At 48.7% G+C, this 15,852-nt stretch overlaps 1 protein-coding gene across 1 annotated transcript in view; it reads left to right on the top strand.

Annotated features, from left to right (window-relative positions):
• Nucleotides 1–15,852, top strand: part of LOC138249319 (transient receptor potential cation channel subfamily M member 2-like) — a 1,037,937-nt gene that overhangs the window by 267,050 nt on the left and 755,035 nt on the right. The gene's annotated exons all lie outside the window — the stretch shown is intronic.

Below are 15,852 nucleotides of genomic sequence, written 5' to 3'. Positions count from 1 at the left end.
CTCTTTGGGACAAATGCAGATTCTGCTCTTGAACGGTTCAAAGAGAGCAGGGCCACAGCGAGGTCGTTAGGACTTCAGACGGCTACTTCCTCCTCCTTTAGGTCGTATAGGAAGCTTAGGGGTTTTGGACGTGGCTCCTCCTTTTGTGGCAGGTTCCAGGCACCACAACAATCTGCAAGCTCCCTGCCTTATAGATCCTTCAGGGGGAGGGGCAGAGTACGTACAAGAGGAGCCACCCAGCAGCACTCTGCCTCTTCCTCGGGAGGGGTGCAGCAAGGGAAGCAGCCTTAGTCCTCCACCACTTCCTGTTCACATGTCTCCGGTGGGGGGGGGGAGACTTGCCCAATTTCTTCCAATGTGGGAGTTTATAACATCAGACTCTTGGGTCATCGACATTGTAAAGAAGGGGTACGCTCTTCCCTTTCGGGAATTCCCTCCTCCCTTCCCTCCCCGCCCATCCTTCTGTTCAGAAGACCATCTTCTGTTACTGCAACAGAAGGTGTTATCCCTATTGGCAAAAGGTGCAGTATAGTTGGTTCCCGAGCAGGAGAGGGGTCAGGGCTGTTATTCAAGGTACTTCCTGATACCCAAAAAGGATGGTTGATTACGTCCAATTCTGGATTTGAGGATTTTGAATTGGTTCCTCAGGCAGAAAAAGTTCAAAATGCTGACCCTTTTATAGGTTCTTTTGGCGTTGAACGAAGGAGATTGGATGGTGTCTGTCAATTTGCAGGACGCGTATTTCCATATTCCAATCCTCAAATCGCACAGGAAGTATCTCCGGTTTGTGGTGGGATCGCACCATTATCAGTTTGCGGTCCTCCCCTTTGGTTTTACTTCAGCACCTCGAGTTTTCACGAAGGTGATGGCGGTGGTAGCTGCAGAGCTCAGAAGAAGAGGGATAGCGGTGTTTCCCTATCTGGACCATTGGTTGATCAAAGCCAAGACTCCAGAGCTCGTGCGGTGTCACCTCCAGTCGATGACTCAGTTGTTGTACGACCTGGGTTTTTCAGTCAATGTGCCCAAATCTCACCTGGAGCCCTCTCAATGCCTCCTGTTCATAGGGGCAGTACTGGACACGACATTGAATCAGGCCTTTCCTCCGCCCCAGCGGGTTCAGGATATTCAGGCGTTGATTCCGATGTTTCAAAATGGAGCGGTAGTTCCAGTCCTCAAGGTCCTTCGTCTGCTCGGTCTGTTTGCTTCTTGCATACTGCTCGTCACTCATGCACCCTGGCACATGAGGGCTCTTCAGTGGTGCGTCCGCAGGCAGTGGTTTCAGCACAAAGGGGATCTCGAAGATTCGATTACGATCACCAAAGACACTGCAGTGGATCTTCAGTGGTGGGCAGCGGTCGGCAACCTGTCGCAAGGAAGGCCGTTCTCGCTGCCCCCACCGGTGGCCACAGTGGTAACGGATGCTTCCACTCCAGGGTGGGGAGCTCATCTGGGGGACGTGGGGGTCAAAGGCCTTTGGTCTCCAGTGGAACAGAGATTTTACATCAATCTGTTGGAATTGCGGGCAGTACGTCTGGCTCTCAAGGCCTTCCTCCCTTCCATTCGCGGTCAGTCAGTCCAGATTCTGACGGACAACACTACCGCGATGTGGTATATAAACAAGCAGGGAGGAGTGGGGTCGTATCTTCTCTGTAGAGAAGCTCTTCGACTCTGGTCCTGGCTTCAGGACCACAAGATTTGCTTGGTAGCACATCATTTGGCTGGAGCTCTGAACGTGCGTGCGGACGTTCTCATTCGATGCAGCTCGGTCGACCACGAGTGGCGTCTTCATCCAGATCTGGTTTTTTACATCTTCTTGATATGGGGGTATCCGCAGATAGATCTGTTTGCTACTCAAGAGAACGCGCAGTGCCCGTTATTTTGCAGCCTCCAGGATCCGGTGCAAGGAGCTTGGGGGATGCGTTTCAGATGTCCTGGAAGGGTCAGTTGCTTTACGCGTTTCCTCCCATACCCCTGATTCCTCGAGTTCTGAGGAAGATCCGCCAAGACCGAGCCCAGGTCATCTTGATAGCTCCGGATTGGCCAAGAAGGGTGTGGTACACAGACCTTCTCCAACTCTCTCTGTGCCCTCCGCTCCGTCTCCCTTACAGGGTGGACCTCCTCTCGCAGTCGCAGGGGCAGATTCTACACCTCCAGAGTCTGCACCTTCATGCCTGGAGATTGAACGGGGCAATCTGAGTGCTTTTTCTCTCCCACCGGAGGTGGTGGATGTTATTTTATCGGCCAGGCAACACTCCACCAAATCGATCTATGCAAGTCATTGGGCTAAATTTGTATGTTGGTGTGGAGAGAACAGAATTGATCCCTTAAAGGCTTGCTTTTCTGACATATTGTCATTTGCTCTTTTCCTGGCGCAGAAGGGTTGTGCAGTTGCCACAGTTAAGGGTTATTTATCTGCACTGTCGGCCTTTTCTGTGCCTCCCTGATCAACCTTCCTTGTTTAAGTTTCCTATTGTTTTGAGGTTTGTTAAGGGGCTCACTAATAAGTTTCCACCCTCACCATTTGTTATGCCTCAGTGGGACCTTAATTTAGTATTAGCATTTCTAATGGGATCGCCATTTGAACCAATGCATTCTTGTGCTTTGCGTTTGCTGGTTCTCAAGACCGTATTCCTGGTAGCCAAAACATCGGCCAGAAGGGTCAGTGAGCTTCAGGCTTTTAGCGTAGAGACACCATACCTTTCCTTCTTTAGAGACAAAGGGGGTTATTCTAACTTTGGAGGAGTGTTAATCCGTCCCAAAAGTGACGGTAAAGTAACGGATATACCGCCAGCCGTATTACGAGTTCCATAGGATATAATGGACTCGTAATACGGCTGGTGGTAAATCCGTCACTTTTCCGTCACTTTTGGGACGGATTAACACCTCCTCCAAAGTTAGAATAACCCCCAAAGTGGTGTTAAGGACCAAGACTGCTTTCCTCCCGAAGGTTGTTACACCCTTTCACTTGGGGCAGTCTTTTACTCTCTCTTCCTTTTACCCTCCGCCTCATCCAACCAAGGAGGAAGAGAGGCTCCACCGACTGGATCCACGAAGAGCATTGAGCTTCTATGTCGACAGGACGAAGGATTTCATGCAAGATGATCAGCTCTTCGTTGGATACGTGGGGAAGAGGAAAGGTAGAGCAGTCCACAAGAGAACGCTATCCAGGTGGGTCATTCTCTGTATCAAGCTTTGTTATTCCTTGGCAAAGAAAGAACCACCTGTGGGGCTTCGTGCTCATTCCACCAGAGCTAAGGCTGCCTCTTCGACTTTAGCTAGGGGTGTTCCTGTGGTTGACATCTGCAGGGCGGCGACTTGGGCATCCCTCCATACTTTTTTCAAACATTATTGTTTAGATTCTGAGGTTAAGAGGGATGGCCTTTTTGCTCGCTCTGTGCTGCAGGATTTCTTGGTTTGACCATTCGGGCACCCACCTTCGGAGGTAGTACTGCTTTGGGACTTGGAAATAAAAATTGCGACTCGCATTTTGCGAGTTGATGCGAGTCGCAAAATGCGAGTCGCAAATTGGAATGCCAGAAAAAAAAGCGATCCGATTTTGCGACTCGCAGCCGGACTCGCAACGCTGTGTGCGAGTCCGCAGTTTGCGAGGTCGCTGTTTGCGAGTGTGCAAAAACGAACTCGCAATTAGCGAGTGGGTGTCGCAAATTGCAAATAACTTCAAAATTGCTTGCAGATGCAGCAGAACACTCCAGAAAGCATACCAGAACACTCTGGAAACACTTCCTGGCACATGATGATGGCATCACAGCCAGGAAGTTAACAAATACACCTGGGAGGAGGGCTCAACAGTGAGCAGTGTCTCTGCCACTCACAGTAGGGTGCTGAGGAGTGGTAGGCACAGCACCATGGACGCAGCAGGGACCAGCCAGGCTGGCAGGAGGGGCAGGAGATCATAGATAACAGCCAGGACAGCTTAATGTGGCACATGGCGTTAATGTGCCACATGACTGGTTGGCATTTTCCTGCCCATGGACAATTTCAACTTGTATATAGTTTCTTCATGACATTAATAAAACAGTTATTTTTGTTCCACTTAACAAATGGTTAATAGGTGAGTATGGTGGGAGTTGACACGTACCGTCCAAAATATTGCGTTGCAATGTGGTCCCGTCTCAGTCTGCCTTGATTAGCTAGACTCCTATCCCCATGATGGCGATGTGGTTGTTCTTGCTCTTCATCATCAGGATCTGGGTCTGCAGGGGTGAGAGGTAGCCCACGTCTGGTGGCTATGTTGTGGAGGATGGCGCATGCGACTACAATTTTGAAAGCGGTAATGGGGGTGTATTGGAGGGCGCCTCCACTGCAGTGGAGGCATCTGAATCTTGCCTTCAGCAGTCCGAAGGTGCGCTCGATCAGGTTCCTGGTCCTCTTATGCGCACTGTTGTATTGCCTCTCTGATTCAGTTCTGGGTGTTAAAAACGGAGTCATGATCCAAGGCCTGAGAGCATATGCACTGTCACCTGTTGGGCACAAAAGTACACGGTTAGGAAGTCCAGATTGTCGTGCACAGTGACCTGTGTGTATGTCTGCAAGTGTCTGTGGCTCTACCTAGGAGGTAACCGTCTCCAAATTCCCCACGTTCCAGGCGTTGATGTATCCCACTATGCCTAAAAATGTATGAGTCATGGGTACTGCCAGGAAACTTAGCTACGATGTCCGTGATGACATAATGGGCATCACAAACAACCTGTATGTTGAGTGAGTGGGTACACTTCCTGTTGCGGAAAATGTGTTCCAGATTAGCAGGGGGGCATATTTGAATGTGTGTCCCATCTACACACCCTATGACATGAGGAAAGTGGACAATGCGGTAAAAGTCCAGCTTGGTGCTGTTAATTTCTGCCTCATTCCTTGGTAAGTATATGAAGTGAGACATGTGCGTGACTAAGGCATCTAGGAATGCCCTGAGGAACCTTGACACTGCACTTTGGGATACCCCACCTGCCACAGCAATGACCCCCTGATAGCTCCCTGAGGCCAAGAGGTGCAGTGCGCATAGTACTTGCACATGCGTAGGGATGGCGCAGCCACGAAGAGTCTTGTGTTCTAGCTGTGGTTTCAGTAAATCTATTAATTCTAGAATGGCTGCGCTGCTAAGGCGGTATTTGTCATAGATCTCCTCTTCAGTTTGCTGAAAAAGAGTCTGCCTGGTTCTATATATCTTCTCCTGTCTGTGGCCCCTCCTCCTCCTCTGCTGGGCTGCGTAGACTCTCCTCCTCACTGCTATCAGGTATATCTCCGCCATCTTGAGTAACCCAGATGCCTTCTGGGTCCCCTTTTATACCTTGGTAATGGTTACCACCTGCTCTGAGTTAGAGGTAAATGGGACATGCAAACTGGGCTTTTTGCGACTAGTCGCAATTTGCGATTTGCAATTGCATAAGGTTTGCGACTCGCAAATTGCGACTTGCAATTTGCGGGTCGCAAAATGGGGTCGCAACGGATGCGACTCGCAAACGGGTCCCATCGCTTTTTGCGAGTCGGAAATGGGCTTTTTGCATCCCATTTCCGATTTTGCACTGTCGCAAATTGCGAATCGGCCCGTTTGCGAGTCGCAAACGTTTGCTACATCTGGCCCTCTAATCTTTAGGTGAGGAATCCACAGGTAGGTGTATCCATCAGAAGAATAAGTTCTCTTCCAGGGGATCCTCATCAAAGTCATAAACATTGAATATTCCCGCCCTTGTGCGGGGACCCCGGAGCATATATAAAATATATACACATTATACATGTGTAACAAACAGTCATGCAGGCTATCATGTTAAAAACAGGCTAAAATGCTTTATTTCTATGAAGTTTTTTTTTTTTTTTTTTTTTTTAAATACTACAATAGAGCATAAATAAGTACCCAAGCTCCTAAAACTAGGCTTGGGGAAGTAAGCAGTAGCAAACTCTAGTGAAAAAATAGAGAAAACTGCATTGAAAAACAATGAAGCATTCTTAGCCAATAGGCTGCATGTAGGTTAACACAGGAGAACCATAAAAACTTTGGCACTGTGCCTTTAAGACCCTGAGCACCTCCAGTATCCCACCATGCCTCAGGGGTGAAGGAAAGGTGACAGTTGGTTCACAGTTAGGTCAGTTCTTTTTTCCGGCTTCTTCTGAGAGGATCCTGGAGCATTGAGCTCTCAGTTTTTTCTGAGTTTTCCTCAGAAAAATTCTTTAAAAAAGCGTTTTTTCACTTTTCACTCGACAAGTAACATCTTTGTCTGAGCTAGGAAGGTTTTTTCTGACAGAAAAATGCCTTCTCTTTTTGTCAAATGCCCTGCTTGTGGGAAGAAGAAGGCCCAGTCAGATCCCCACTCTCTGTGCATAGTGTGCCTGCCTCAGAGTCACGGCCCTGACACTTGTAAGTACTGTAAGAACATGTCTAGGAGGACTCTGAAAGACAGAGAGAAGATCCGACTTCATGGGCTTCAGGAGAGGAAAAGACCATCGTCCTCCTCACTCCCCAGGCATCCAGAAGGCCATTCTCAGGAGAGAATGGCCCGGTCGACGTCGACAGGTAGGAAAATACCTGTTTGTTCACCGTCGACGTCGTCGCTACCACCGTCCCACCGGCATAGATCGCCGTCGACGGCGACGCACCCGACGTCGAAGGGAACGGCGTCGAGGGAACATCAGAGCAGGGGCAGGTCTCCGTCGACGGCAGCCCGCCGATCGACGTCGAGCCACCGCCGGCATGCCCGGTCGCCGCCAAAGGCTGTGCGCCCCCCGACGTCAGGACACACGACGTCGAGATCTCCACGACGGCACGAGAAACATCCGCCGTCAACCTCCCATCGCTCCACGTCGAGGCACACGACGGCGAGCAGGTCGAGGTCCAAGGAACGCCGTTCGACGTCAAGGCACTCAATGTCGAGGCAGGACCAACCGACTGGGCGTCCTTCGACGTCGAAACAGCCATCGACGTCGACGCAGGTTTTACCTGTCCAACAGGGAGCAGAACATCGCCCCTCGCCAGACAAGGCTCAGTCTCCAGTGGTCTCCATACCGAGCGACTCTTCTCGGTCAAGAGCATCTCCTGGGCATGTCTCGCCCATCAACCTATCTCCGAGATGGCTGGAGAGCCTCAACAGACCAGCGGCCTCCCCAGATTCGCAATATTCGCGAATGTATTCACCCACTGCCTCCCCACCAAGAACGCCATCGCCGACAGCCGGGGCAGAACGGGCTCGTTCAGCTCCTCGACAGCCGACCGCGAGGCCTGGGCGCTCGGCTACAGCGTCCCGCAGCAGATCTCGCTCTCAACGGAGATCCAGGTCGCGCTCAAGAAGATCACCCTCTTGGTCTTCATCAGGTTCTTCTGTCGGGCGTTACTCACCTACTCTTACAGATTCACCACCTGCTAGAGTCTCACCAGTGGATGACATAACCACTTTCAACGAGGTGTTGCTAAGAGGAGCGCAGAAACTCAATATAGAGGTTCCAGAACCGTCTACCTCCTCATCAATCATCTTTGAGACGCTACAACAGAGATCAGCGTCGAAAAAGTTGCTGCCTCTAGTGCCTGGTTTGTTGCAGCCGACCATGGACACTTTTCTGGCCCCAGCCTCGCTTAAGTCTGCCCCGGCTCGGATTCTTAAAAAGTACAAGGCTCCAGAGCAAGACCCTTTATTCCTTAGGAAGGATCCGCCACCAGACTCCGTGATCATAGCTGCCGCCCGAAAGACCCACTCGGTGGCATCTTCATCCACGGTACCCCCGGATAAAGAGAGCAGGCATTTAGACTCTCTGGGAAGAAAGATGTGCGGGACAGCGGCTTCAGCAATGAAGGTCTCTAGTGCGTCTGCGCTCCTGGGCAGGTACGATCATTCTCTGTGGGATTCCCTCAGTAGATTTACAGAAAAACTGCCCAGAGAAGACAGGCAAGATTTCCAAGAGATTCTACAGGAAGGATGCCTGGTATCTAACCAAGTTATCAGCGCGGCAGCGGATGGGGCGGATTTGGCGGCTCATGGGTACGCACATGGTATCTGTGCGAGGAGATCTTCCTGGCTGAGGCTCACTGGCTTGAAACAGGAGGCACAACAACGTATCCTGAATCTCCCATTTGCCGGGAATTCTCTATTCGGTGCCCATGCAGACGAAGAGATGGCCCGCATGAAGACCGAGGTGGATACCATGAAGGCGGTAGGCCTCGAAAGAAGGAAAGATTTCAGGCGGAGGTACAGACCGTACGATAGACGCCCTTTCCAACAGAGGGTTCAAACCCCTCATTGGTCGCAAAGGTCTCAGCAACGACAGGGACGCCCTCTGTTTCAGCGAAGAAACACAAGGGAGCGAGGGTCAAGTAGACCTCAACAGTCCACTCCAAAAGCACCCACTAAGCAATGAAGTCTCGCTTCCCTCGACACTGTACACCACTCCGGTGGGGGGAAGTATTATTGCTCATCTTCACGAGTGGCACTCTATCACAAGAGACAAATGGGTGCTCAATATTGTCGAACATGGCTATTCTCTCCTTTTCAAGCAGCCTCCACCACACTTGCCACCAACCAAACACAATCCGGCTCATCTCACCTTGCTACGCAAGGAGGCTCTCGCCCTCCTAAGAAAGAATGCCATAGAAAGGGTTCCACCTGCCCACAGAGGAAAGGGGGTCTACTCCCGTTACTTTCTAGTAGCAAAGAAGGGTCAAGAGGGCGTTTTCAGGCCAATCCTGGATCTAAGACTGCTGAACAAATACATAAGAAAGCAGAAGTTCAGAATGCTAGCGCTTCACCAAATTTTCCCTCAACTGCATCAGGGAGACTGGATGTGCTCCATCGACCTGCAGGATGCGTATTTCCACATCCCAATAGCTCCAAAGCATCGAAAATTCCTGCGCTTTCGAGTAGCGTTACAGCATTACCAGTTCAGGGTTCTACCCTTTGGCCTGAAATCTGCTCCAAGAGTTTTCTCGAAATGTATAGCAGTGGTGGCGGCGCATCTACGAAGACAAAGGATATACATATATCCATACCTAGACGACTGGCTACTAAAGGCTTCTTCTCCGGAGCAGGCGAGAAGCCATCGGGACATTGTACTAGGAGTTTGCGAAGCTCTAGGTCTTCAGGTCAATTACCAGAAGTCAACCTTGACTCCAACGCAGAGTCTTCACTACCTAGGAGCTATCATAAACACAGAACTACAAAAAGTGTATCCTTCGGAGGAACGACTGTCCTCAATAAACATGAAGTGCCAGGACCTGTTGAGAGCCAGCGCACCTACGGCACGTCAGGTGACATCACTACTGGGCTCCATGGCATCGTGCATCTTTATTGTCCCAAATGCCAGACTCCACATGAGACCCCTCCAAGAGGCATTGGAGGCCAATTGGAGCCAAAGAACAGGTCGCTGGGAAGACACAATGCGGCTACCGGAGGTAGCACTGCAGTCATTGAGATGGTGGATGCACAGACCTCACCTGTCAGTGGGCGCTCCGTTTCACCAGGTACTTCCATCCGACACTCTGGTAACGGATGCGTCTCTTCAGGGATGGGGGGCTCATCTGGGTCCTTTTCAAGCGCAGGGTCTGTGGTCAGACAAGGAGAAGCAGTACCACATCAATCTGCTAGAACTCAGAGCGGTCCATCTGGCTCTCAAGTCTTTCACACCGCTAATTTCGGGGGAAAACTCTATTGATGCAGACGGACAATACAACCACGATGTATTACTTGAACAAACAAGGGGGAACGAGATCCCTACCCCTTTCACGAGAGTCCCAAGCGATATGGCATTGGCTCCTGGCCAGAGGAATGTCAATCACAGCAGTTCACCTGCCAGGTCAGCAGAACGTAGAAGCAGACTTTCTAAGCAGACACCTGGAGGACGTTCACGATTGGGTTCTGCACGACGAAGTCGCAGAATACATCTTCGCGCAATGGGGTCGGCCTCAACTGGACCTCTTCGCAGACGATGTAAACAGGAAATGCCCAGACTTCGCATCCAGGTTCTACCGTCCAGGATCTCGAGGGAATGCCCTGTTGATCGACTGGTCAGGGACATTTCTTTACGCTTTTCCTCCGATTCCCCTCATTCCGGCAGTGATCAGCAAACTTTACGGATCCAGGACCAGAATGATTCTTATAGCGCCACAATGGCCTCGACAATTCTGGTACACGGATCTCCTCAACCTGTCGGAAAAACCTCACAGGAGGCTGCCGTGCAGACCGGATCTTCTGAGCAGAATGGAGGGCAGGATTCTGCATCCCAACCTACCCTCTCTGAGCTTAACAGCATGGCTCCTGAATTCCTGCAGTATGGGCACCTAGGACTCTCGCAGGAGTGCATGAACATCTTGAAAGAGTCCAAACGGCCTTCCACGCGGCGTTCCTACGCTTTTAAGTGGAAGAGATTCTACATATGGTGCTGTCAGCAAGGCCATAATCCCTTACGGGCGCAGGAGGACGTCATACTGTCCTATTTGCTTCACCTAGCGAAATCCGGTCTGCAGGTATCATCTATTAAGGTACATTTGTCTGCTATTACTGCCTATCGCAAGTCACCTTCTCAGGAATCCTTCTTTACGAAACCTGTAGTCAAGGATTTCTTAGAAGGTTTGAAGAAAGTTTTTCCGCCAATTCGGAGGCCTTCTCCTCCGTGGGAACTGAACATAGTCCTAGCAAAACTTATGGGCCCTCCTTTCGAGCCTATCCATAAGGCCTCCTTACAACACCTTACGTGGAAAACGGCTTTTCTGGTGGCCATTACTTCAGCGAGGAGGGTCAGTGAGATCCAGGCCTTGTCTGCAAAAGAACCGTACACGGTTTTTTATGACAATAGAGTAGTTCTACGAACTCACCCATCTTTCCTTCCGAAGGTGGTGTCAGAATTCCATATTAATCAGACCATAACTTTACCGACGTTCTTTCCCAATCCGGAAACTCCGGCTGAGAAAGCATTGCTCTCATTAGACTTGAAAAGAGTGCTGAAATTTTATCTGGACAAGACAAAATCGATTAGACACTCTAACCGCTTGTTTGTGAACTATGGTCATTTAAGGACAGGAGAAGCAGCATCTAAGCGAACAATATCAAGATGGATAGTCTCTTGTATTGTTAATACTTACCAGCTAGCTAATAGACAATTGCTAGCGCGGCCTAGAGCGCATTCCACAAGGGGAAAAGCGGCTACTGCTGCTCTCCTTAACAATGTTGCTATATCTGAGATTTGTAAGGCTGCTACATGGAAGTCTGTCCATACTTTTACAAGACATTATTGTTTAGAGTCAGATGCAAGAGCGGATGCCCAAGTGGGGCAGGCCTCTCTAAGGAATTTATTTGCGTAAGACATGTCTATTCCTGCACTTCTATCGGACAGTCCGCTGGGTTTAGGGATGGGCTTGCTAATCTATTCAATGTTTATGACTATTGATGAGGATCCCCTGGAAGAGAAGGATAAGTTACTTACCTGTAAATCCTAGTTCTCTTCCAGGGGTATCCTCATCAAAGTCATAAACTTTGATGAGGATAACGCTTCGGTAACGCTTTTTCTGGTGGATACAATAACTACCTGTGGATTCCTCACGGTCCCACCCGCCTGCCCGTTGCCTGACTGGTCGTACCATGAAATCCATGGGTGAGCACCGTTGTCTTGTATATATGTATATACTTGGATCATGTATATAAATGTGGCATGTATATGTGCATTTTTTTCTCTGATTTAGATAGTTCAAGGAAACATGTTTGAACTTGACTGACATATTTGTTTCCATATGGAGCAGTTATTGCCGTTACTTTATTTTATTTTTATTGTAATAAATGTTGTGTTTTCATTTCATTTGATGTGATTATGTTCTCTTCAAGGTCAATGTTCACCTGTTCGCCTCTATGGCACGTAAAAAATGGTGATAACTGGACGTCTGCACATCGACGAGGGCTTCTTATTGCCTGGATGACGTCATACGGCGTCGCGTGGAGTCAGGCGATTGTGACGTCATCGTCGACGTGCAGAGCTAGAAGAAATTTCCGTCGAGGCTGGCGCGAGGCGGATAATTCTTTAGGTGAGGAATCCACAAGTAGTTATTGTATCCACCAGAAAAAGCGTTACCGAAGGTAAGTAACTTATTCTTCAGAACAAACATTGCATTTTTACATGAGGCCAAAAGGCAATCTGAAACATTCCCTGGAAAACAATAGGAATTGTACTAGGGACTTAATATGCAGAAAGAATGTCACATTTTGAATTTAGCATCTTCACAGAAAATCCAAAAGCCCAAGATAAATGTGTGCACTTCAACAAACACTACACATCAAAGTTTTAATTGCCATGAAATGATCGCGCACACTATTGCCGATCTGAACATCAAGTTTTACATGCTGGAAATGAATTGCGCACACTGTCGATTCTAACAAGACTATGCAAATGCCATGAAATGATCGCGCACGCTGTTGCCAATCTGGAAACCAAGTTTTACATGCGGGAAATGAATCGCCCACACTGCCGATTTGAACAAGAATATGCAAATGCCATGAAATGATCGCGCAAACTGTTGCCGATCTGAACACCAAGTTTTACATGCGGGAAATGAATCGCGCACACTGCCGATTCCAACAAGAATATGCAAATGCCATGAAATGATCTTGCAAGCTATTGCCGATCTGAACACCAAGTTTTACATGCAGAAAATGAATTGCGCACACTGCCGATTCGAACAAGAATATGCAAATGCGATGAAATGATCGCGCAAGCTGTTGCCGATCTGAACACCAAGTTTTACATGAGAGCAACGAATCGCGTACTCTGAAAGTTTCAAGAGTAGGCCCAAAACTCAAGAGTCTTTGAGAATGGGGTCGGGGCCCAGCCCGACCTCCGCCTTACCACCCTGCTCAAGGATCATCAATATAATGTGGGGCAGGCCTGGAACATCAAGGTAGGCCTCCAGAACAGGAGCCCAGGAAGTTTCTGCTGCTCTGCACTGGGACCTCTGAATAGTGAGCACGTGGAGCTGGGCTGGCTCCCTTATATAGAGTCTGGCCGGACCAGCCCAGCCCACAAACCACACCCAGTCATGCTGCAGAGAAAGCTTCGAGAAGGTCCTAGAAAGGGACCACACCCTAACACACTCAGTAAGCCTGCAGCAATACCTTGCAAATGAACAATTATTGCAAACATCATTAATAGTGTTTTTCAAGGTTAAAGTCTGCAAAGCAAAAGGTTGACATACTGCATATAAACACAATGCATGAATTATGCTCTTGCATAAAGGCTGGGTTTTTGCATTTTTGTCGCCCGTAGAGCGTGCACTGTCCTGATGTTGACAAGTACTCTAAAATCGTGGGCCCAGAGCCCCTGTACTTATACTCCAAAATGTTCAGGGGGTGACTTAAGAGGGACTTCTTCCAGTTTAACATAATGTCACGGTTTTGGGTGGGTCTGATCAGGACTTTGGTTGGGACACCCTTTGAGGTCACCGAATATTCTAAACAGGTAGTATACTAGGGCAGAACAGCAGCTAAAGGCATAAACAGAAAGGACAGCTATGGACAGGCACAGGAAACAGGAAAGTAAAAGCAGAACAACCCTTGTGTGAACAAATAGGAAACGGATTACTAATGGACAAACATGCTGGAGTTGTACACAAAGTAAGACGCAGAACCTCCCACAGTGACAGGGAGTGTCAATGCCTCTGTGCAGTTTGCTCTTACAGATAGTCACCCTGCCAGCCCCATAGAAAGGAGGCAGCAGAAGTGATTCTGTCTCTGGACCCTAGAGCACAAACAAGGATAGTACTTATATACAGAAGACATGCTCTTGTGGGTCCAGCTGGAAACACAGTGGCGATTCCTGAGAAAACAGCAATAGCACACTATCACTGTTAGGCACGAAAGACAATGTATAACACTAGACAATGATGGAGGCTGGAATTGCCTCCTGGAAACCAGGAGCCAACCCCAGTACAAAGGAGGACACTTATCACTTATACAGTGGTGAAGACTGATAGAGCACTTACCAGACACAAATAACCAAGAAGAAACAGAAACAGAAGGGAACAAACTAAGAGGCAGAGGCAAGAACTGGGAACAGGCTCAGGCTGAAGCAAAGGCAGGACTGGGACTTGAAAACCGGGCGCAAACTTATGGCTGGAACAAATAGAGATAGGACTGGGAAACTGAGATCAGGCTCTGGCTGGAACAGGCAAGGACAGGGCTGGAATAGAGGGTGTAGGAATAAGCAGAAAACAGGACTGGGAAACAGAGAGCAGGTTCAGGCTGAAACAAGGCAGAAGCAGGACAGAGAAACAGGGACAAGGCTAAGAGATAGGGAGCAGACTCTGGCTGGATCAACCAGGAGCAGGAAAGAGAAATAGGAAACTGGATCAAGCTGGAACAGAACAGGAACAAAACTGGAACGCCATCCGATAAGGGGTCTGTAACACAATGGAATCGAACTCCAGTGCACGACAGGGATCTTGCGGAAATGGCTGCTTATAAGCAGTTCCAATCTGGGCTGCACAGGAGAGGTCTCAGGTGTGTGTAGTTTCAGACACTTGCAACTCCTGGAGGAGAGGATCCGGTGAAAAGGAGCAACTGGACTTCTCCCATAGAAAACAATGGGAAACTGAATCCAGGCTTTCCTGACTGCCAGGCTGTGCATTATGGGATTTGCAGTCCCAGGAAGCAAATGTAGTACTACACAAGTATACCATGGCGAAAAGAGAAACAAACAGGAGTCAGGAAGGGACGCTAGATCAGTGTTCAAGGTGATTCCCAGGCTTCCGACAGTCCCCTTACAGCGCCCCCTAGAGATGGGGCGACAGAGTCGTAACACATAACCCCTTTCAACCCAGCCCTGGCTCCAGATTTCAATAGCGGGTAAATTAGCCCACTTTGTGAGGCAGGGACACAGCTTTCACAGATATGTGTATCCTACCTCCCTCTTGCTCATCCCAGGAAACTATCAGTATGCAGATGTCTGTCTTATCACACCCAGCCCCTCCTCTGATGTGGCAGTCTGGAAAGTTTGCAAAAAGTATAGCTGTCTCTCTGCCCTAGATGGCGATTGGAGTCAGGCAGCAGAACACTTGAGTTAAAGCACAGATAAATGCCCGCTTTCTAAAAGTGGCATTTCTAAAATAGTAATGTAAAATCCAACTACACCAGTAAGCAGAATTTCTCACTACCATTTCAGACATACCAAACATGCCCACGCTACTCCTTTCAGATCAGAAATTACCACTTAAAAATATATAAGGGAATTCCCAATGCTAACCTGTGAGAGGAGCAGCCCTCGCAGTAGTGAACAAGCATTTGAATGCAATAGGTCTCACATTTGTGAGAGTTAGAGCTATTGGCCTGTAAATGATAATGTTTTTATCTATGTGTTTAGTTTTGTAGTGTAGTGAATGTATGTGGTGTATTGTGGAAATGTGTGTGTTGTATTGGGGTTGTGTGGTGTGGAATTGTGTGTTGTGTAGTGTATTTGTGTAGTAGAATTATGTGGCATGGTGAATAGATAGTGTTGAAAGGTGCAGAGAATAGATAGAAGGGAAGAATGAGGGTGATAGGTAGTTTGTGCAGGTAGTGATTATTGACATTGAGAGAGAGGAGCAAAAATAGTGTGTGAGGAAGAAGGGGAGAGCAGGCCACAGATGCCTAAAGAGGGATCTTTTGTGTATGCAGTCGACACATTAAGAAGAGGAGGGGAGCATGTGTTTGAGAGACGGAAACTTTGAAAAGGTACATGAAAGAAATTGTATGAGAATATCTGAAGTTACCTGTATTAGTGAGGTGGGGATAGTGCATGACAGAGCACGATAGATGGGTGAGGGAGAATACAAGAGAGGAAGAGATAGAGTGAGAGATAGAGGGAGAAGTAGAAGGGGCACATAGAGGGAGGGGGGATGGG

This window comes from Pleurodeles waltl, chromosome 8 (genome assembly GCF_031143425.1).
Source record: "Pleurodeles waltl isolate 20211129_DDA chromosome 8, aPleWal1.hap1.20221129, whole genome shotgun sequence".
Taxonomy (NCBI): Eukaryota; Metazoa; Chordata; class Amphibia; order Caudata; family Salamandridae; genus Pleurodeles; species Pleurodeles waltl.
This window is presented reverse-complemented; position numbering and strand designations above follow the sequence as displayed.